General features: G+C 46.4%; 9 non-coding genes and 1 pseudogene across 9 annotated transcripts; all 10 read right to left on the bottom strand.

Moving 5' to 3' along the window:
* Positions 1–1,282: 1,282 nt before the first annotated feature.
* On the bottom strand, positions 1,283–1,386 carry LOC123072999 (small nucleolar RNA Z107/R87). The gene has a single exon (XR_006435531.1). It is a non-coding gene; the product is annotated as a small nucleolar RNA Z107/R87 (small nucleolar RNA).
* Positions 1,387–1,514: 128 nt separating this feature from the next.
* On the bottom strand, positions 1,515–1,601 carry LOC123073453 (small nucleolar RNA U31b). The gene has a single exon (XR_006435672.1). It is a non-coding gene; the product is annotated as a small nucleolar RNA U31b (small nucleolar RNA).
* Positions 1,602–11,522: 9,921 nt separating this feature from the next.
* On the bottom strand, positions 11,523–11,642 carry LOC123072151 (small nucleolar RNA SNORD14). The gene has a single exon (XR_006434861.1). It is a non-coding gene; the product is annotated as a small nucleolar RNA SNORD14 (small nucleolar RNA).
* Positions 11,643–11,841: 199 nt separating this feature from the next.
* Positions 11,842–12,024, bottom strand: LOC123072854 (small nucleolar RNA Z112). Its single transcript, XR_006435455.1, has one exon. It is a non-coding gene; the product is annotated as a small nucleolar RNA Z112 (small nucleolar RNA).
* A 38-nt stretch (positions 12,025–12,062) lies between these two features.
* LOC123073132 (uncharacterized) lies at positions 12,063–12,133 on the bottom strand (annotated as a pseudogene).
* A 41-nt stretch (positions 12,134–12,174) lies between these two features.
* LOC123072888 (small nucleolar RNA snoR31/Z110/Z27) lies at positions 12,175–12,272 on the bottom strand. The gene has a single exon (XR_006435471.1). It is a non-coding gene; the product is annotated as a small nucleolar RNA snoR31/Z110/Z27 (small nucleolar RNA).
* Positions 12,273–12,313: 41 nt separating this feature from the next.
* LOC123073565 (small nucleolar RNA snoR31) lies at positions 12,314–12,406 on the bottom strand. Its single transcript, XR_006435690.1, has one exon. It is a non-coding gene; the product is annotated as a small nucleolar RNA snoR31 (small nucleolar RNA).
* A 52-nt stretch (positions 12,407–12,458) lies between these two features.
* LOC123072237 (small nucleolar RNA R30/Z108) lies at positions 12,459–12,553 on the bottom strand. Its single transcript, XR_006434929.1, has one exon. It is a non-coding gene; the product is annotated as a small nucleolar RNA R30/Z108 (small nucleolar RNA).
* An 87-nt stretch (positions 12,554–12,640) lies between these two features.
* LOC123073021 (small nucleolar RNA Z107/R87) lies at positions 12,641–12,744 on the bottom strand. The gene has a single exon (XR_006435553.1). It is a non-coding gene; the product is annotated as a small nucleolar RNA Z107/R87 (small nucleolar RNA).
* Positions 12,745–12,928: 184 nt separating this feature from the next.
* LOC123073486 (small nucleolar RNA U31b) lies at positions 12,929–13,015 on the bottom strand. The gene has a single exon (XR_006435675.1). It is a non-coding gene; the product is annotated as a small nucleolar RNA U31b (small nucleolar RNA).
* Between the last annotated feature and the right edge of the window lie 3,983 nt (positions 13,016–16,998).

Below are 16,998 nucleotides of genomic sequence, written 5' to 3' on the forward strand. Positions count from 1 at the left end.
TTAGGAAAAATAGTCCAACCGCAAGAGGATCACGCATTGTGAAACTCGATTATGTTTCCGTGATTCGCTTCACTCCTTGGTGAATCCTTGTACTAATCCTACAACCTCTAAGCTCTAAAAATGGGGATTGTGGTTGATCCTCAATTCCTCACATTCTTCAGTTGATGTCGGCGCCTATCGTTGAGTGATTGTTGTGTCTCCGCCTATGAAACCAAGAAGCCGACATGCAATAGCAGTATGTGTAAGCGCCTCTTTGGTATGCAAGATTGGTAGGAATATGAAAATCGTAGATTGTATGTCATTGACTCATTGTCATATCGAATCTTGTAAGAGTTGAAAACACCATGAATCTATTATACACGGTGTTTAGTTGCTATACAGGAAAAACTATGGAAATAACCTTCGATGTGGGGTATCTTTCACATCATGTGTTTTGCGTTACTTCACTCAGTTTTTTAGAGTATTATTGCCTTGTTTGAATTTATTCTTTCTTTCAATTATTTTGTTTGGTATTTCCTTTGGATTTTAATTCATAGAGAGCCCTCTAGCTATCCTCTTCTGATCACGTGGCCCAAATATTTTCCAATGATCGTGCCATGTGGGTAGAGCCCAAAAATGTCTATACTGAAATTTATTTTGGGCAAAAAGCAAATAAACCCTTTTTAGAAAAACCTAAAAAATGAGGTTTGAACTAAAAGTATTTATCTTTCAGAACAGTAATTCATTAAAAAATATTTCCGGTGTCTATTATACTTCAAAAATATTTTTAAAAGTTTTTAGTTATTTATTTAAAATCCTTTTGGAAAGGCCAGAAATGGTATTTATAGGGTTAACATATTTATTTTCCTCTAAATTTTCTTTAAGAATTTCCAAACTTTATTTGAGCATTTTCAACAGCAACATGAGTTTTACCGCATGTTCATGTCCAAAAATATAAACAACTAATTCACCCTCTCCTTTTCTCTCAGGACCAAGACTTTAATTTTTTTGCTTACTCATTAAATCTGCACTGAATTAAATCATAGTCCTATCATGTGCTACGGTTGCATGATAAAGAGATGACGAGCCATTATAAAAACCTTGTGTTTCTTTCTGAGTTGTCATCATTCTATATACCATGTGGGTCTTATTTTTGCACTTTTTACGTGACATCGTTTGGCCGTGTATTTGTGGTTTGTGCTTTGTCTATAAAATGGAGTGGAAGCCTTTTTCGTGAACTATGCCCTCCAAAGCAAACAATAAAACAAATAATTTTTTTTACTAAAAAGCTCATGAGATATTAGATGTCTCAGTTCAGCGGGATAATCGGCATACAAATCAACTCCTGAGAGAAAACCTGTGATTTGATCTGTTGAGCTTGAATATTTGCAAATCTTCATTGCCATTATCCAAGGAAAAGAACAATTCAAAAATAATACACGATATCTTAATATAAAATCCCTGTTTTATTTTGATCAGCTAACAGTATATAAGTTAGCATAGCACCATACTATGTAGTCAAATTTTCATCTACAGAGTCAGATTCATAAGTATGTCAATCAGCACAGATCCACCCAAGCAGAACCTAAGATGGGGGCGACAAATATGAACTCATCATCCTCAGAACTACAATATAGCCAATTCACAATCAGGTAGCTATGTTCCTCGGTCATTCCAACCATATGTAAGTAGGAGTTATTGAGGCTCTCGCGACCGCGGCTGCGTTGGGTGAGCGCGCCGGCGGCGCTGCCTTGATCTCCTCCCCGCAGCCTCCCCTGCGGCCGTCGGCACCGGATCTGGAATCTCCTCGGTGCTCTCTCTCTTCTCCCCCGCGAAGCTCCGCTGGGCGCCATGGCTCCTCTCTCCCAGCCCGTGGGAGCAGCCATGCCTGCATTGGAACGCTCTGGCGACAACGGCCCTCCGCCCCACCAGCCCCCTGCGGCGGCCGCCGCTCCGTCCCCGTCGGCCTCCCTCACGGATCCGCGCGTCCCCCGTAGCTCGCAGCAGCCTGCACCCGCGAGCAGGTTCAGAGCGGAGAATGGGGGGCGTGCGCGGGTTCCCCGCGAGTCTCCTCCCCTACGCGGGTCGGTGGCCACCCGGCAGCCCTCCGTCTCTGGCGGCGCTTCCGGTCAGCTGCTGGAGTCCCAGGCTTTGATCCCTGAGGCTCTCCTTGTTCTACCGGATCTGGCGGCGGCCCCAACGCTACCTTTGCCACGTCAGGCGGGCCGAGTCCCTGCACCCGGCGTTGGCTTGGTGGTGGTGCTCGACTCCAGGCCTGCTTCCTGGTGCGCTGTCAATGATGATGAGGTCCAGATTGAGGAGTTGGTTCTACAGTCGCCGTTGCCCGACGGGTCTGCCGGCGATGCACATCTCCAGCTTGGTTGCTCTGTTGTGAAGGATGTGGAAGATATTGAGGGCCTCACTGAAGGATGTGATGACGAGAAGACACCACAGAAGCTGCTTGGTCCATCTTCAGAGTCGGCTTGCATCGGCATCTCTGCTGCCACTGCTGCTCTTGAAGCGGAGGCTGGCTGGGAGCATGTGGAACGGGGACACCGTTCCGGCCGTGGTGCTCCCCCTGTGCCGTCGAGAGAATGTCTTGAGCGTAGCCTCGCCTTCAAGCGTTGGGCTCGAGGAAGGTGCTTTCGTTGCCTCGAGCGTGGCCACCAAGTCCGTGCATGTCATGATCCATTCAGATGCATACGCTGTCGTTGCCCTGGTCATCATGAGAGGTTTTGTCGTGCTCACTCTCCGGTTGCTCGGGATCGCTCTCCGGTCGCCCGCGTGAGCTCTCCGGTCTCTCAAGCTCATCACCAGCGGAGCCGCTCCCCATTTGTCCAGCCTTGTTCTTCGCTGACCAGGTGTTGGGCAGAGGTCGTGGGCAACTCGTCGCTGCATGTGTCGGTGCCGCCAAGGTCCCAATCTAGGTGTCGCCAGGATTCCAATGCCAGTGCCTTTTTGGTCTCTGCTTTGGAGTCCCAGTTTGCTTTGCTACGCACGGAGCTCCTTCAGGAGGTTGAGCTCCTCCGCACTGAGCTTCGTGACGCTCTTGCCAAGCTTCAGGTTGCTTCGGTTGTGCCTTTGGTGCCTGAGCTCCAGTCTGGTTCCATTGATGAGGTGGATGAATGCTTCTTTGGAGAATTTTCTCCTCGTGCTTTGGATGGGACGTCGTCTGTCCGTGGCGGTGTGGTCATCACCGAGGTCGTGGCTCCTGTTCTGCAGATTATGCCTGAGCTGCAGGAGCTTTTTGGGGAATCAGCTATGGTGCATCCGATGAAGCCGGGCTCATTGGAGTCCTTGGCCTCACCATCACCGTCAGAGTCCTGCCAGCCGCTCGCCTTTGTGGATAGTGGATGTTCGGATGGTTCTGTCACTCTCTCATCTATGCCCATTGGGCATGAGGTGTCCTTGAGTGACGAGGTTGATGAGACAGGTGTGTTGGCGCCTAACTCTGATGCTCTATCATGTGAGCAACTGGAGATGTCTGAGTCCATCGTGTCGGTTGCTTCTGTGGTTGATGATGTTCAGATGATTAATATGTTGGCTTCTGATCCTTTGGAGCCTAGCCAGCCGCTCGCCTTTGTGGAGGATGAAGGTTCTGATGTTGCGGTAACCCACTCACACGTGACTGTCAGGCAGGTCTCTGTGCGTGAGAAGGTCGATGACATTCTCTTTCAGATAGAGCTTCATAGCTTGCTTAAACATTTGGAGGCGGCTAGCCCTGGATCTGGCAAGGCGATTGTGGTGGAGGCTCTTAGGAGCAAAGGAAAGAAGAGTGACGCCACAAAAAAGGCGTCCGCGGCTGCTTAATGGATGATCTTCAGTCTCTTGCGTTGTCCTTATGGCCTGCATTGTCTTTGTGGATTTGGTGGTGTCCGTGGTCTCTAGCCAAGTTAGCCTCGTTTGGGGTGTCTTTGCGATGTAGCAGTGTGGGGTTGATGGTCTTTACGTGTTGGATATGGTTGTCGAGTGAGTAGTCCACATGTGGTTGATTTGTATCGGTTTTTACCCGGTTTTTCGTTAATTAACTGGGCAATTCTCTTCTGCTTAATTAATCGATGAGGCAAATCTTTTGCCTCCGTTTTGAAAAAAAATATGTACTCTGTTTTATCTCAACTTGTACCATGTGCAATACTTAATGATTACAGCTGGCATGACATCAAAGTTCTGAACGAATATTAGTTGTCCAACAATTTGCAAAAAAAAAAAAACTTGTCTCTTGCAAACTGACTCAATAACTTCAAGGAAAAGTAAACGGATAGGAGCTCAGTAGGAATGTAGAGATTGAAAATCACACCTGATATATCATACTGAGTGAATTTTCGCATCAATGATCCAAATCCAAGCAACAAAAAAATCTTCAATTTAGGATACAGTTTCTCATGTGCAATTAGATTTGAAACTGGACAAGCAAGCTAAAGGTCGTCAACTAGGAGCTAAATACTTTTGTTCAAGTTCGTAGTTTGGGCATCCAAACTACAAAAACAAAAAGATTTTGACCTCATTATTTAAAAAACAGACTTTCAGTTTTTTTTTTTTACTTTGCTAGGGCATTTTAACCTCCAAATACATTCCCAGATCATATTTGAGCCTGCGGCTCCCATCTCATTGGTGCGCCTCAACTCTGACACATGTTGATGATCCCACTGCGCAAAGTAGGCAGTTCCACCAGAAACCTGTCGTTCTTCATCAAACTTCATGCCACGAAATGTTCCATACCATACGACGGTAAAGGAATCGAGAGTATACGCTGCACATCAACCTACCAGAAAGTCTGCTTCACAAGCTCTACATCCCATTGTCTTGTGACGGGATCAATAAGGTCCCCAACTTTTGAAAGGAGATTACCCCCAATGGATAGTCACAATTTTCCGGTTCGTACCATTTGGAACCCATGCTTCTGTCCATTTGGAATCCATCATCACCCCCATAAACATCATCACAAATAGGTTAGCTCTGGCGTTGAAGCTAGCCTTTGGGTTGGTCCAACACCAACTAAAAGGTCCGAATTCTGCAGGTCTGATCGTCGAATTCCACATCAGGGTAGGTGGTGGAAGAAGAATGCTGACAGAGCACACCCCTGCAATGTCCGTGCTCACCTGCATTGGCTTCTGCGGACTCAGTTGGTCATCAGATTTTAAGTTCTGGACCGTTCCTGATAAGATCTGGTCAGCACGGCTTTGAATTTCTCCCTCTGCTTCGCCTAGATGAAATACTTCCTGTTGATGCGGTGGCGCGGCCTTTCTTGTGTGCTACTGCATGTGGATTTGGTCATGATTAAATTTAAGTTTTTTTCATCTCACCCAACAACACCCATTCCGGCACAATGTGCCCACAGATTTATGCGTGCATGGTGATTTAAGAAGAACAATATGTAAAACCCCATAGATTCCGGCACGTTGTTCAAGCGAAGCGCCCAGTGCATACAAGTTTACACCAAATACAAAAAAACCCAGCACATTGACGTACCAGCGAAGCACCGCGCAAGGACCCACTAGTCATATTCTGCTCACAAAAGAAATACCAATCACAACACAGGAAATGTATAGCCTCTTCCACTGGAGTAAATTGCAAAAAACCACAACAATTGGGGACCCTAATTCAGAAAATCGTCACCATTCAGTTTTTTTTTCAAAAAACCACCAACATTGGGGTGACAGTTTTCAAAAAACGCTGATACCGTGATTTAGAGCGTTTGAGTGGATTTCTGACCGGTGGGTCCCTTTGTCAGGCGCCACGTGGCCAGGGCGAGACGGCGGCCGTGACGAGCCGTTAGACGGCGTCGGTCTAAACCTAACGAGCTGCTCGAACCCAACCCATTCGTCCATTCGTTCTCTGTCTCTCTCGCAGGTCTCTGTCGCTGCCGCTCGCCCCCCTCCCCCCTCGTCGACCGCCCGCGCCCCCGCCGCCGACCGCCACAGCCATGGTCTCCTGGAAGGACGGCGAAACCAGCAGCGAGGACTCTGTTTCCCCCCTTTTCATCTCGCACGCAGACGAATCCTATGTGAGTTCATCTTCTTTCTCAATTAGGGTTAGGTTCTCTTCGAGTACTCCATTTGAGGTTAGTTTTGACCCATTTTGATCTGGGATTTGAGGATGTACTCTATTTGAACCCTTGTAGGTTCCACATACCATTGTTGACCCAGAGTGGTGTGGCATTGTTGCCGAGGACCGATGTGCGGTCACAACTTGCCGGTGCATAGGGGTGTTGTATTTTTATGTTGACACGCATGTCATAAATAAATTAAGACAACTCCTATGGCTCCTGCCGGTTGTCATACTCATCGACATGCAAGTCATGATTCCTATTACAAGAACATGGTCAATCTCATACATCACATATATCATTCATCACATCCTTTTCCATATCACATCACAAGGCATATGCTGCAAAAACAAGTTAGACGTCCTCTAATTGTTGTTGCAAGTTTTTACGTGGTTGCTATAGGTTTCTAGCAAGAACGTTTCTTACCTACGCCAAAACCACAACGTGATATTGCCAATTTCTATTTACCCTTCATAAGGACCCTTTTCATCGAATCCGATCCGACTAAAGTGGGAGAGATAGACACCCGCTAGCCACCTTATGCAACTAGTGCATGCCAGTCGGTGGAACCTGTCTCACGTAAGAGTATGTGTAAGGTCGGTCCGGGCCGCTTCATCCCACGATGCCGCCGAATCAAGATAAGAATAGTAATGGCAAGTAAATTGTCAAAATCGACGCCCACAACAACTTGTGTTCTACTCGTGCATAGAAACTACGCATAGACCTGGCTCATGATGCCACTGTTGTGAGATCGTAGCAGAAATTTAAAATTTTCTACGCATCACCAAGATCAATCTATGGAGTAATCTAGCAACGAGGGGAAGGAGAGTGCATCTACATACCCTTGTAGATCGCTAAGCGGAAGCGTTGCAAGAATGCGGATGAAGGAGTCGTACTCGTAGTGATTCAGATCGCGGTTGATTCCGATCTAAGCGCTGAACAACGGCGCCTCCGCATTCAACACACGTGCAGCCCGGTGACGTCTCCTACACCTTGATCCAGCAAGGGGAGAAGGAGAGGTTGGGGAAGACTCCGTCCAGCAGCAGCACGACGGCGTGGTGGTGGTGGAGGAGCGCGGGACTCCAGCAGGGCTTCGCCAAGCACTACGAGAGACGAGGAGGGAGAGGGGTAGGGCTGCACCAACATGGGAAGAACTTCGTGTGTTGGGCTGCCCCTTTGCCTCCACTATATATAGGGGGAGAGGGAGGGCTGCGCCCCCACCTAGGGTTCCCACCCCAAGGGGTGCGGCAGCCCTAGATCCCATCTAGGGTGGCGGCCACAAGGGGGAGAGGGGAAGGCACACCTGGGGTGGGCCTTAGGGCCCATCTGCCCTAGGGTTTGCCCCCTTCCCCTCTTGGAGGCGCCTTGGGCCTTGGTGGGAGGCGCCCCAGCCCACCTAGGGGCTGGTCCCTTCCCACTATTGGCCCATGTAGGTCTCCGGGGCCCGTGGCCCCTCCCGGTGGACCCCTGGACCCCTCCGGTGGTCCCGGTACACTACCCGTGATGCTTGGAACACTTCCGGTGGCCAAGACCATACTTCCTATATATCAATCTTTACCTCCGGACCATTCCAGAACTCCTCGTGACGCCCGGGATCTCATCCGGGACGCCGAACAACAATCGGTAACTGCGTACATACTTTCCCTATAACCCTAGCGTCATCGAACCTTAAGTGTGTAGACCCTACGGGTTCGAGAGTCATGCAGACATGGCCGAAACAACTCTCCGTCAATAACCAACAACGGGATCTGGATACCCATGTTGGTTCCCACATGCTCCACGATGATCTCATCGGATGAACCACGATGTCAAGGATTCAATCAATCCTATATACAATTTTGTCTATCGGTACGATACTTGCCCGAGATTCGATCGTCGGTATCCCGATACCTTGTTCAATCTCGTTACTGGCAAGTCTCTTTACTCGTTCTGTAACACATCATCCCATGATCAACTCCTTGGTCACATTGTGCACATTATGATGACGTCCTACCGAGTGGGCCCAAAGATACCTCTCCGTTACACGGAGTGACAAATCCTAGTCTTGATTCGTGCCAACCCAACAGACACTTTCGAAGATACCCGTAGTGCACCTTTATAGCCACCCAGTTACGTTGTGACGTTTGGCACACCCAAAGAACTCCTACGGTATTCGGGAGTTGCACAATCTCATGGTCTAAGAAAATGATACTTGACATTAGAAAAGCTTTAGCATACGAACTACACGATCTTGTGCTAGGCTTAGGATTGGGTCTTGTCCATTACATTATTCTCCTAATGATGTGATCCCGTTATCAACGACATCCAATGTCCATGGTCAGGAAACCATAACCATCCATTGATCAACGAGCTAGTCAACTAGAGGCTTACTAGGGACATGGTGTTGTCTATGTATCCACACATGTATCTGAGTTTTCTATCAATACAATTCTAGCATGGATAATAAACGATTATCATGAACAAGGAAATATAATAATAACCAATTTATTGTTGCCTCTAGGGCATATTTCCAACAAAAACCCTCTTCTTCCACATCAGCCTCACAAAATAAATCTTCTGGCTCAGAATCACCTTCAAAAACCCTCTTTCTCTTCAGGTCTTTTATTTTCACATGTATGTCTGCATCCTCATCCTCTTGCTCATCTTTAGAGCTATCAGAATCCATCAGATCTTCCTCCTCCATGTTTTCTTCATCCTCCATGTTATCTTCTTCCATGTTATGTTCTTGCACTTCTGGAATGTCAGCAAACTCATTAAGGAAATCATCTAGATCTGCAATAGTTGCCCGCTTCCTCACATTGCAACTCTCCTGAGTGATAAGATATTCTCCACATGAGTCCTCTGTGTGTACACTGACAATTGGAGCAAATCATGCTGCATGTTCTGCTTTTTCATTTGTCTGACTTGCATACAACACACCTTCTTCATCTACATTATATATTTTAGGTGAACCTATCTGTGAAATAGGAATTTGCTGCTCATCTCCAATGTTAATCTGCAGTTCTGCCCTCTCAATCTCTCTACCTTTCATAACAGTGATAGTAACACACATCTTGTCCTCATAGAACTCCAACATCTCTTCAACATCTTCATCACTCCTGATTAGTTGCATCCCTGACATTCCTACACCACCTTCCTTCACGTAATACATGGAATCACTCTGATCATAGCCCTGAATCCCAATGATAGCTAACATATTCAGGTATGTTATATCTCACTGATACAATCTCCTTTCCAGATTGTCACATCCTTGGAAATGGAATATCACTTCCCATGGTTCATCATCATCCAAACTGCAATTTATAAACAATTTAACTTAATAGTACATTCAGTTAAACTACATTCAGTTCAACTATAATTCATGTCAACATAAAACACAGGTGGCGGTACATTCAGTTAAACTGTAATTTATGTCAAAACACAGGTCTACATTCAGTTACACTATAGTTCAGTTCCAATGCCAGTTAACACTACTTTCAGTTAAACTAGTTGAAAATATTTCCAGTTAACACTACTTTCAATTAAACTATAATTCAGTTCCAAATAATTTCAGATAACACTAAAATGTATATTGAGTACACCTCAAGATAGCTAATACATACACGAACAAATAAACATGAACAATTCAGTTAACTCTAATTCCTAAATTCAGTTAACCATAATTCCTAAATTCAGTTGGCTAAGAGCAAAGTATAGACTACACGAAAAATTATACAGAGCTAAGCATTCCTAGCCAATTCAGAGAGTTAAGAGGAAGAAGAAGACTCATTCCACGCCGCCTAGGCCAGAGGTGAAGTGGTGGCTCTGTGTAGGATTTGCCTTCCAGACCTGGGCCAATGATGCTGCCGGCCGTGAAAAAATGTCATCGGAGGTGGGCTTGAACTTGCTGCCACCTTGCTCGTCGAGCTCCTCTCCGTTGCCGGTGAAATATCCACCGTTGCCAGGAACCCTAGCACGGGGGCGGTGGGAGAGCGAGGAAGGGCAGTGGGAGAGCGACGAAGGGTAGAGTGGGCAACGGATTCAACGAAATTGAGGTCGCTACCGGCACATCTGCCGCCGCCGCCGTTGGTGGCCATGGGGGAGATGTGAGCACGAGCGGGTAGCCAGGGGGAGTCGAGACGCGATTGGGGGGAAAGTGGTGGTAGGGTTCGAGCAGCTCGTTAGGCTTAGCCCGACGCCGTCTAACGGCACGTCACGGCCGCCGTCTCGCCCTGCCCACATGGCCCCTGACAAAGGGACCCACCGGTCAGAAATCCACTCAAACGCTCTAAATCACTATATCAACGTTTTTTGAAAACTGTCACCCCAATGTTGGTGTTTTTTTGAAAAAAACTGAATGGTGGCGGTTTTCTGAATTAGGGTCCCCAATTGTGGTGGTTTTTTGCAATTTACTCCTTCCATTGACATTGCACGTCTCAACCCATCATCTCCAAGATAACGTAAAAAGTTTCCTAATACACTTATTGCTTGGCTCAGATAGCTGTCCTACAATTACTAACATTAGCTCCCTTGGAATAGTGTATTGAATTAATTCTTACAGAAAGGAAGAGTATCAAACAAATTACTCCTGACAAGTCATGTGGCTTCTTTGCTCCAAGGTTCCCATCTCCCTCTTCCTCTTTTCAATTCTGGACACGGGCTGGAGTAGCGCCCCATCTTTCTCTCTCTCTCTCTCTCTCCTTTCAGTTCTGGACACGCGTTGGCATAGTGCCCCTTGTTCTACACTTCTTGGTGTAGCGCCTCTTCTTCCTTCTCTTCATGGGTGCTGCCATGAATTCCTGGATAGCTTCCTTCATTCCTTTCCTCTGTTGCTGAACCACTTCTTATGTCTTGGTGAGTAGACGACACTGGGCTGGATTGTGGTTAGTGCTTTACACATAAAACAGGTGACTTGCATAGTGGGACATTCTTCACCCAAGTGACTCGCTTCACAGTAGGGGCATCCATCCTGGTGTTCCTTGTAGGTGTGTCCTATTTCTTCACAGATTTTGCATGCGCGGTGCATCTTCATGTTTGGATCAGAGCAATCCAAGAAAATTATTGTTTGTTGGTGCTCAGATTCTATGGATGTATAGGAGCAGCTCATGGGGATTTCCCATCAGTAATCACTGCACCATAAAAGGTTCAAATCACTAAATCAGCAGTCCCACAAGAACTAGAATTATACAGACAACAAAAAGCAAACAAAAAAACCAATATAGTGGAATTTGGGGGCAAGCGTAACCCAAGATTCATCTTGATGGATTTGCGCTCTAAGCGCCACCTGAACTCGGGAGCGCTGTAAACTCGAATGCACCAAGAGAACAGCAGCCAAACAATGGGACAGTGCACCTCGAGTCAAACAAATGAAACATCAACACATAAAAAATGAAAGCATCAAAGAGGAGTGTTAGGCGACAGCTGCGAATGTTTTGAGAAAAAAAATCAAGCTTTCAATTTATCAACATTTGCAATGCAATAGTAAGATAGAACTAAATATAAAATGGGGATGTTAACAAGGATCAGACATCCAAGGAAGGAATTAGCAGCATTGGCTCTCAAGCCTGACTGGGCGAAAGCTCTTAGGCGGCAACTGCGAATGTTTCAGAAACAAGCCACAAATTTATCATCATCGCCATAACATATCCTCAAATCATATCGACGACAACTTGTTAGCTAGTCATAACAAAATTTAATCACAATAACCAGTTCTGTAGACCGACCAAAATACAGTCTCAGGTTAGGCCGAATAGCCCCTGATGTCCTTTTCCTTCTAAACTAGCTGCAACAAATAATTAGATACAATGCAGAAAACAGAGGAAACAAGTTTAAAGAGAATCACTCAGGGACCCGCTTAAAATCAAGCACACAACTAAACCAAACCAGCTGCAAATGGAGATTCCAGCCCAGACCAAACCACAAAGGTTGTGGCCAAATGAGGATACTTGCAGTGAGGAGAAGCAACTGTTGTTTACATTGTCATATGGCACTTCCTATGGTCTGATAATTTAAGAACAGACAAAATTAAATATATATACTAGGACCTGAAGCTATTGGTATTAAGCCGTGAAAATATCATCATTTAGAATCTGATGGTAATTCCAACAAAAAGCTAATCATCATGGGCTTCAATTGCATAATAACTCAAAATAAAATCGGTGGAAACAAGGCGTATCATCAGAATATAAATGCCTTCTCATTCACAGGTAAATAAGCACTGTGTCAGAAGGTGTCCTAAGATTGTTTCAAGGTTTCGTCCCATGATACTCACGAAATAACAAAATAAAACAATTGAAAAACTGATCTCCAATGGATTCAGTTGCAAAGATGACATCACACGGGCTGCTCAAGCCACCCTCGGATCGAGTGTTGAATTATAAATCAATACCTCCTCATGATCCAAACAGATCTTGTAAGAAGCAAACGATGAATAACAGTAAAGATGGATACATAGTTGCTCAGTGGTGGCAATGTTTAATTGTTCGGTTCTGCCAGCGATGTCGTCAATGCTTTCAGAAGAGGGAGCTTGTTATCCTCATCGCAGCTACGTCCTCCAAAGCAAAGAAACACATCAAACACAAAAAGACGCATGAAAGATAAACAACAATGGACGACAGGCTAAAAAAACAGGTATCATATGGCTCGGTCCAGCAGGATATTTGGCATACAAATCGATTCCTGAGAGAAAACCTGTGATTTGGTCTATTGATCTTGAATATTTGCAAATCTTCACTGCCATCATCCAAGGAAAATAAAAATTCAGAAAGAATGTCGAACCAAATGAGAAAGGCTCACACTATTCATCAAAAGCGTCATGAAAGCATGATATCTTAAAATAAAATTCCTGTCTTATTTTGATCAACTAACAGTACATAAGTAAGCATAGCACCATACGACCACTATGTAGTCAAATTTTCATCTACGAAGTCAGATTCATAAGTATGTCAATCAGCACAGATGTACCGACGCAGATCCTAAGACTCGGGTGACAAATATGAAGTCATCATCCTCATAGCTACAATATAGCCAATTAAAAATTAGGTAGCTAGGTTCCTATATCATTACAACTATATCTGCTCTGTTTTATCCCAATTTGTATCATCTTGTACTCTACATAATTATTACAACTGGTACTACATGAAAGTTCTAAAAGAATTTTAGTTGTCCAACAATTTGCATCACAAACTGGTTCTTAGATTATATTTAAAGAATACCCAGAAGACATATCAATAACATCAAGCAAAAGTAAATGGAAAGGAGCTGAGTAAGAACGTAGCGATTGATAGTCAAACACCTGATACATCATATTAAGTGAATTTTCGCATCAATGCTCCAAATCCAAGCAAAAGAAAAAAAACCTTAAATTTAGGATATGGTTTCTCAGATGCAGTTGTTAAACATAATATGTGTCACATATGACAGAGTCCAAGATATCCAAGAGGTTGCGCAGGATCTAGGAAGATAGCTAGTTTAAGTTACATGTAATTCTATCTTCTCTTATCCCTTGTAACCAGTTCTATCTCTTGCTCTCCAAGTTGTAAACCTCCTGTAATATCTCCAACAATGTATGCGCTACAGGGAGGTGCGCCCCTGCCTATAAACACGTAGCACATCGCCTCAGGTCGAGGCAAGACGTTTCCGCCTATCGCACATGGTAATCAGAGCCTCCTCTTCCAAACCCTAGCTTTTGATCTCCACCAGTGCCAGCCATGTCTTCCTCCAGTGTCACCCAATCCAATCTGAGCGGTCAGGTCACGGAGAAGCTCTCCCGGACAAACTACGTCCTGTGGCGCACCCAAATCACGCCGCAGTTGAGGGGAGCCGACCTCTATGGCTACGTCGACAGCACCCAGCCAGAGCCGTCCCGCCTTCTCGTCACCAAGGACAAGGACGGGAAGGAGTCATCCGAACCCAATCCTCTCCATCCCATCTGGATAAGGGAGGACCAGCAGGTTCTAGGCTACCTACTCAACAACCTCACCAAAGAGGTGCTCATCGCGGTCACCGCGGTCACCACCGCACATGCTCTCTGGACAGCACTCGCAGGTATGTTCTTGTCGCAGTCCTTGAGCCGCGTCAACAACATCCGCACTGCCTTGATCAATGCGCAGAAAGGGAACCAATCGATGGCCTCCTACTTCGCCGCCATGCGTGGCCTTGCTGATGATCTCGTCGCAGCCGGCAAGCCCATCCAGGACGATGATCTGATCTCGTATCTACTTCACGGGCTGGACATGGACTACCAGCCGCTCGTGTCTGCCCTGGATGCCCGCGTCACACTGGTGTCCCTCGATGAGCTCTACGCCATGCTGAGCAACTTCGACCAGTGTGTCGCCCAGTACCACAGTGCTGGCGGCGGGTTCAAGTCTTCGGCGAACGCAGCAACCCGCGGGCATGGTGGGTACTCCTCCCGTCACTGTAGTCCTCCTCGCACCAAGGGCAAGCACAACAACGGCAACACCAACAACTCCGGCTCCCGCGGCGGTCGCCCCAACTCCACCAACAACAAGGGTCGCCGTGGCGGCTCCAGCCGTTCGTGTCCCGACGCCGTTCGCTGCCAAATCTATGGCAAACCAGGCCACACTGCCAAAGACTGTTGGTATCGTTTTGATGAAGATGATGCCTCCTTTGAAGATGATGACAAAGTTGCTGCCGCCGCTGAAGGATCCTATGGCGTCGACACAAACTGGTACATTGATAGTGGCGCAACCAATCACCTCATGGGGGAGCTGGAGAAGGTGATTCTCCGTGAAAAGTATCACGGGAAGGACCAGATTCATACGGCCAGTGGTGCAGGTATGAGCATACGTCACATTGGTCACTCGGTTATACGTACCCCTTCTCGTAAAATTCATCTTCACAAAATTTTGCATGTTCCTAGTGCCAACAAAAATCTCCTATCCGTTCATCGCATTACCATTGACAATCATGTCTTTATTGAATTCCATCCATTTTTCTTTTTGATAAAGGATCAGGCCACGAAGAAGGTACTATATCGAGGTAGATGCGTTCGAGGGCTTTACCCGTTGATTCCGGAGCTTAGGAGATTCGATAAACAAGCCTATGGTGTTGTCAAACTTTCTTCAACACATTGGCACGATCGTTTAGGGCATGCCTCTTTTCCTCTTGTTGAATGTTTGCTTAGGAAAAATAAGCTCCCATTTGTTGGTGAGCGGAATGTTGAAACTATTTGTGATTCTTGCCAAAGAGCAAAATGTCATCAATTACCTTATCCTATTTCTACAAGTGTCTCTACTCAACCATTGCAATTAATTTTCTCCGATGTTTGGGGCCCTGCTCCTAGTTCTGTTGGTAGGCACATGTACTATGTAAGTTTCATTGATGACTATAGAAAATTTTCTTGGATCTATCTTCTTAAGAAACGATCCGACGTTTTTCAAGTGTTCAAAAACTTTCAAGCACTTGTTGAACGCAAGTTCGATAGCAAGATCATTGCTGTCCAATCCGACTGGGGAGGGGAATACGAGAAATTAAATTCCTTCTTCCAAACACTTGGCATTTCACACCATGTGTCATGCCCTCATGCTCACCAACAAAACGGTTCTGCCGAACGCAAGCATAGGCATATAGTTGAAGCTAGTCTAGCTCTTTTAGCCGGTGCTTCCATGCCTCTCAAGTTTTGGGATGAAGCGTTCCTCACCGTTGTTCATATCATCAATATGCTCCCAAGCCATGTCATAAACAATGAAACCCCCATAGAACGGCTTCTTCATGTCAAGCCCAACTACATATCTCTACGTGTCTTTGGTTGTGCATGTTGGCCCAACCTTCGTCCCTACAACTCTCGCAAACTCATGTTCAGATCTAAACAATGTGTTTTTCTTGGCTATAGTGCCCAACACAAGGGTGTTAAGTGCCTAGATGTTTCCACCGGGTGCGTTTATATTTCCCGTGATGTTGTGTTTGATGAGAAGAAATTTCCCTTTGCCGACCTTCATCCTAACACCGGTGCTTTACTCCGTAAAGAAATCCTCCTTCTACCATCTTCTCTCACCGGCCTTGATGAAGGGGAACGAAGCCATGATGATCATATGTTGACTAACCCTCAAACCATTGTGCATGAGTTGTGTGATGTTGTAGAAGAAAACGGAATGCAAAATGATGAAGAAAATGAAGTGCACGGGCCATATTTCATGTGCCCCAAACCAGGGAACAAATCCACCTCGGGATCAGTTCCCGTGGCAGAGGCAGACCTGCCCAGTAGATCGTCCTCGGGATCCGCCGCTGCTGGCAAGGGGCAGAATCCCCTCAGGAATCCGTGCCATCAGCTGCGCGTGGAGCCACCGACAGCGCGCGCGCGGCGAGCGAGCCCGCGTGTGCCATGCGGCCACCAGCGATTCACGACGGTGTCTCCATCAACCCAAGCGAGTCACGCGGTGCCGCCTGTCCGCCTCCTATTGGGTCTTTGGGGGCCCGGTTTCTGGTCCAACCCGTGTGCTACAAACGACACGACCCACGTCGGCCGACGGGCGCGGGACCCGCTAATACGTCTCCTTCGTATCTAATTTTCCAAACACTTTTGCCCTTGTTTTGGACTCTAACTTGCATGATTTGAATGGAACTAACCCGGACTGACGCTATTTTCAGTAGAATTGCCATGGTGTTATTTATGTGCAGAAACAAAAGTTCTCGGAATGACCTGAAACTTCACGGAACAACTTTTCGGAAATAATAAAAAATCCTTGCAAAAGATGAAGGCCAGGGGGGCCACCACATGTCCACGAGGGTGGGGGGCGCACCCCCTACCTCGTGGGCCCCCTGGAGCTCCTCCGACCTCAACTCCAACTCTATATATTTGGTTTCGGAGAGAAAAAAATCAGAGAGAAGAATTCATCGCGTTTTACGATATGGAGCCGCCGCCAAGCCCTAAAACCTCTCGGGGCTCCGGAGAGGGGAATCCGTCGCCATCGTCATCATCAACCATCCTCCATCACCAATTTCATGATGCTCACTACCGTGCATGAGTAATTCCA

This window comes from Triticum aestivum, chromosome 1A (genome assembly GCF_018294505.1).
Source record: "Triticum aestivum cultivar Chinese Spring chromosome 1A, IWGSC CS RefSeq v2.1, whole genome shotgun sequence".
NCBI lineage: Eukaryota > Viridiplantae > Streptophyta > Magnoliopsida > Poales > Poaceae > Triticum > Triticum aestivum.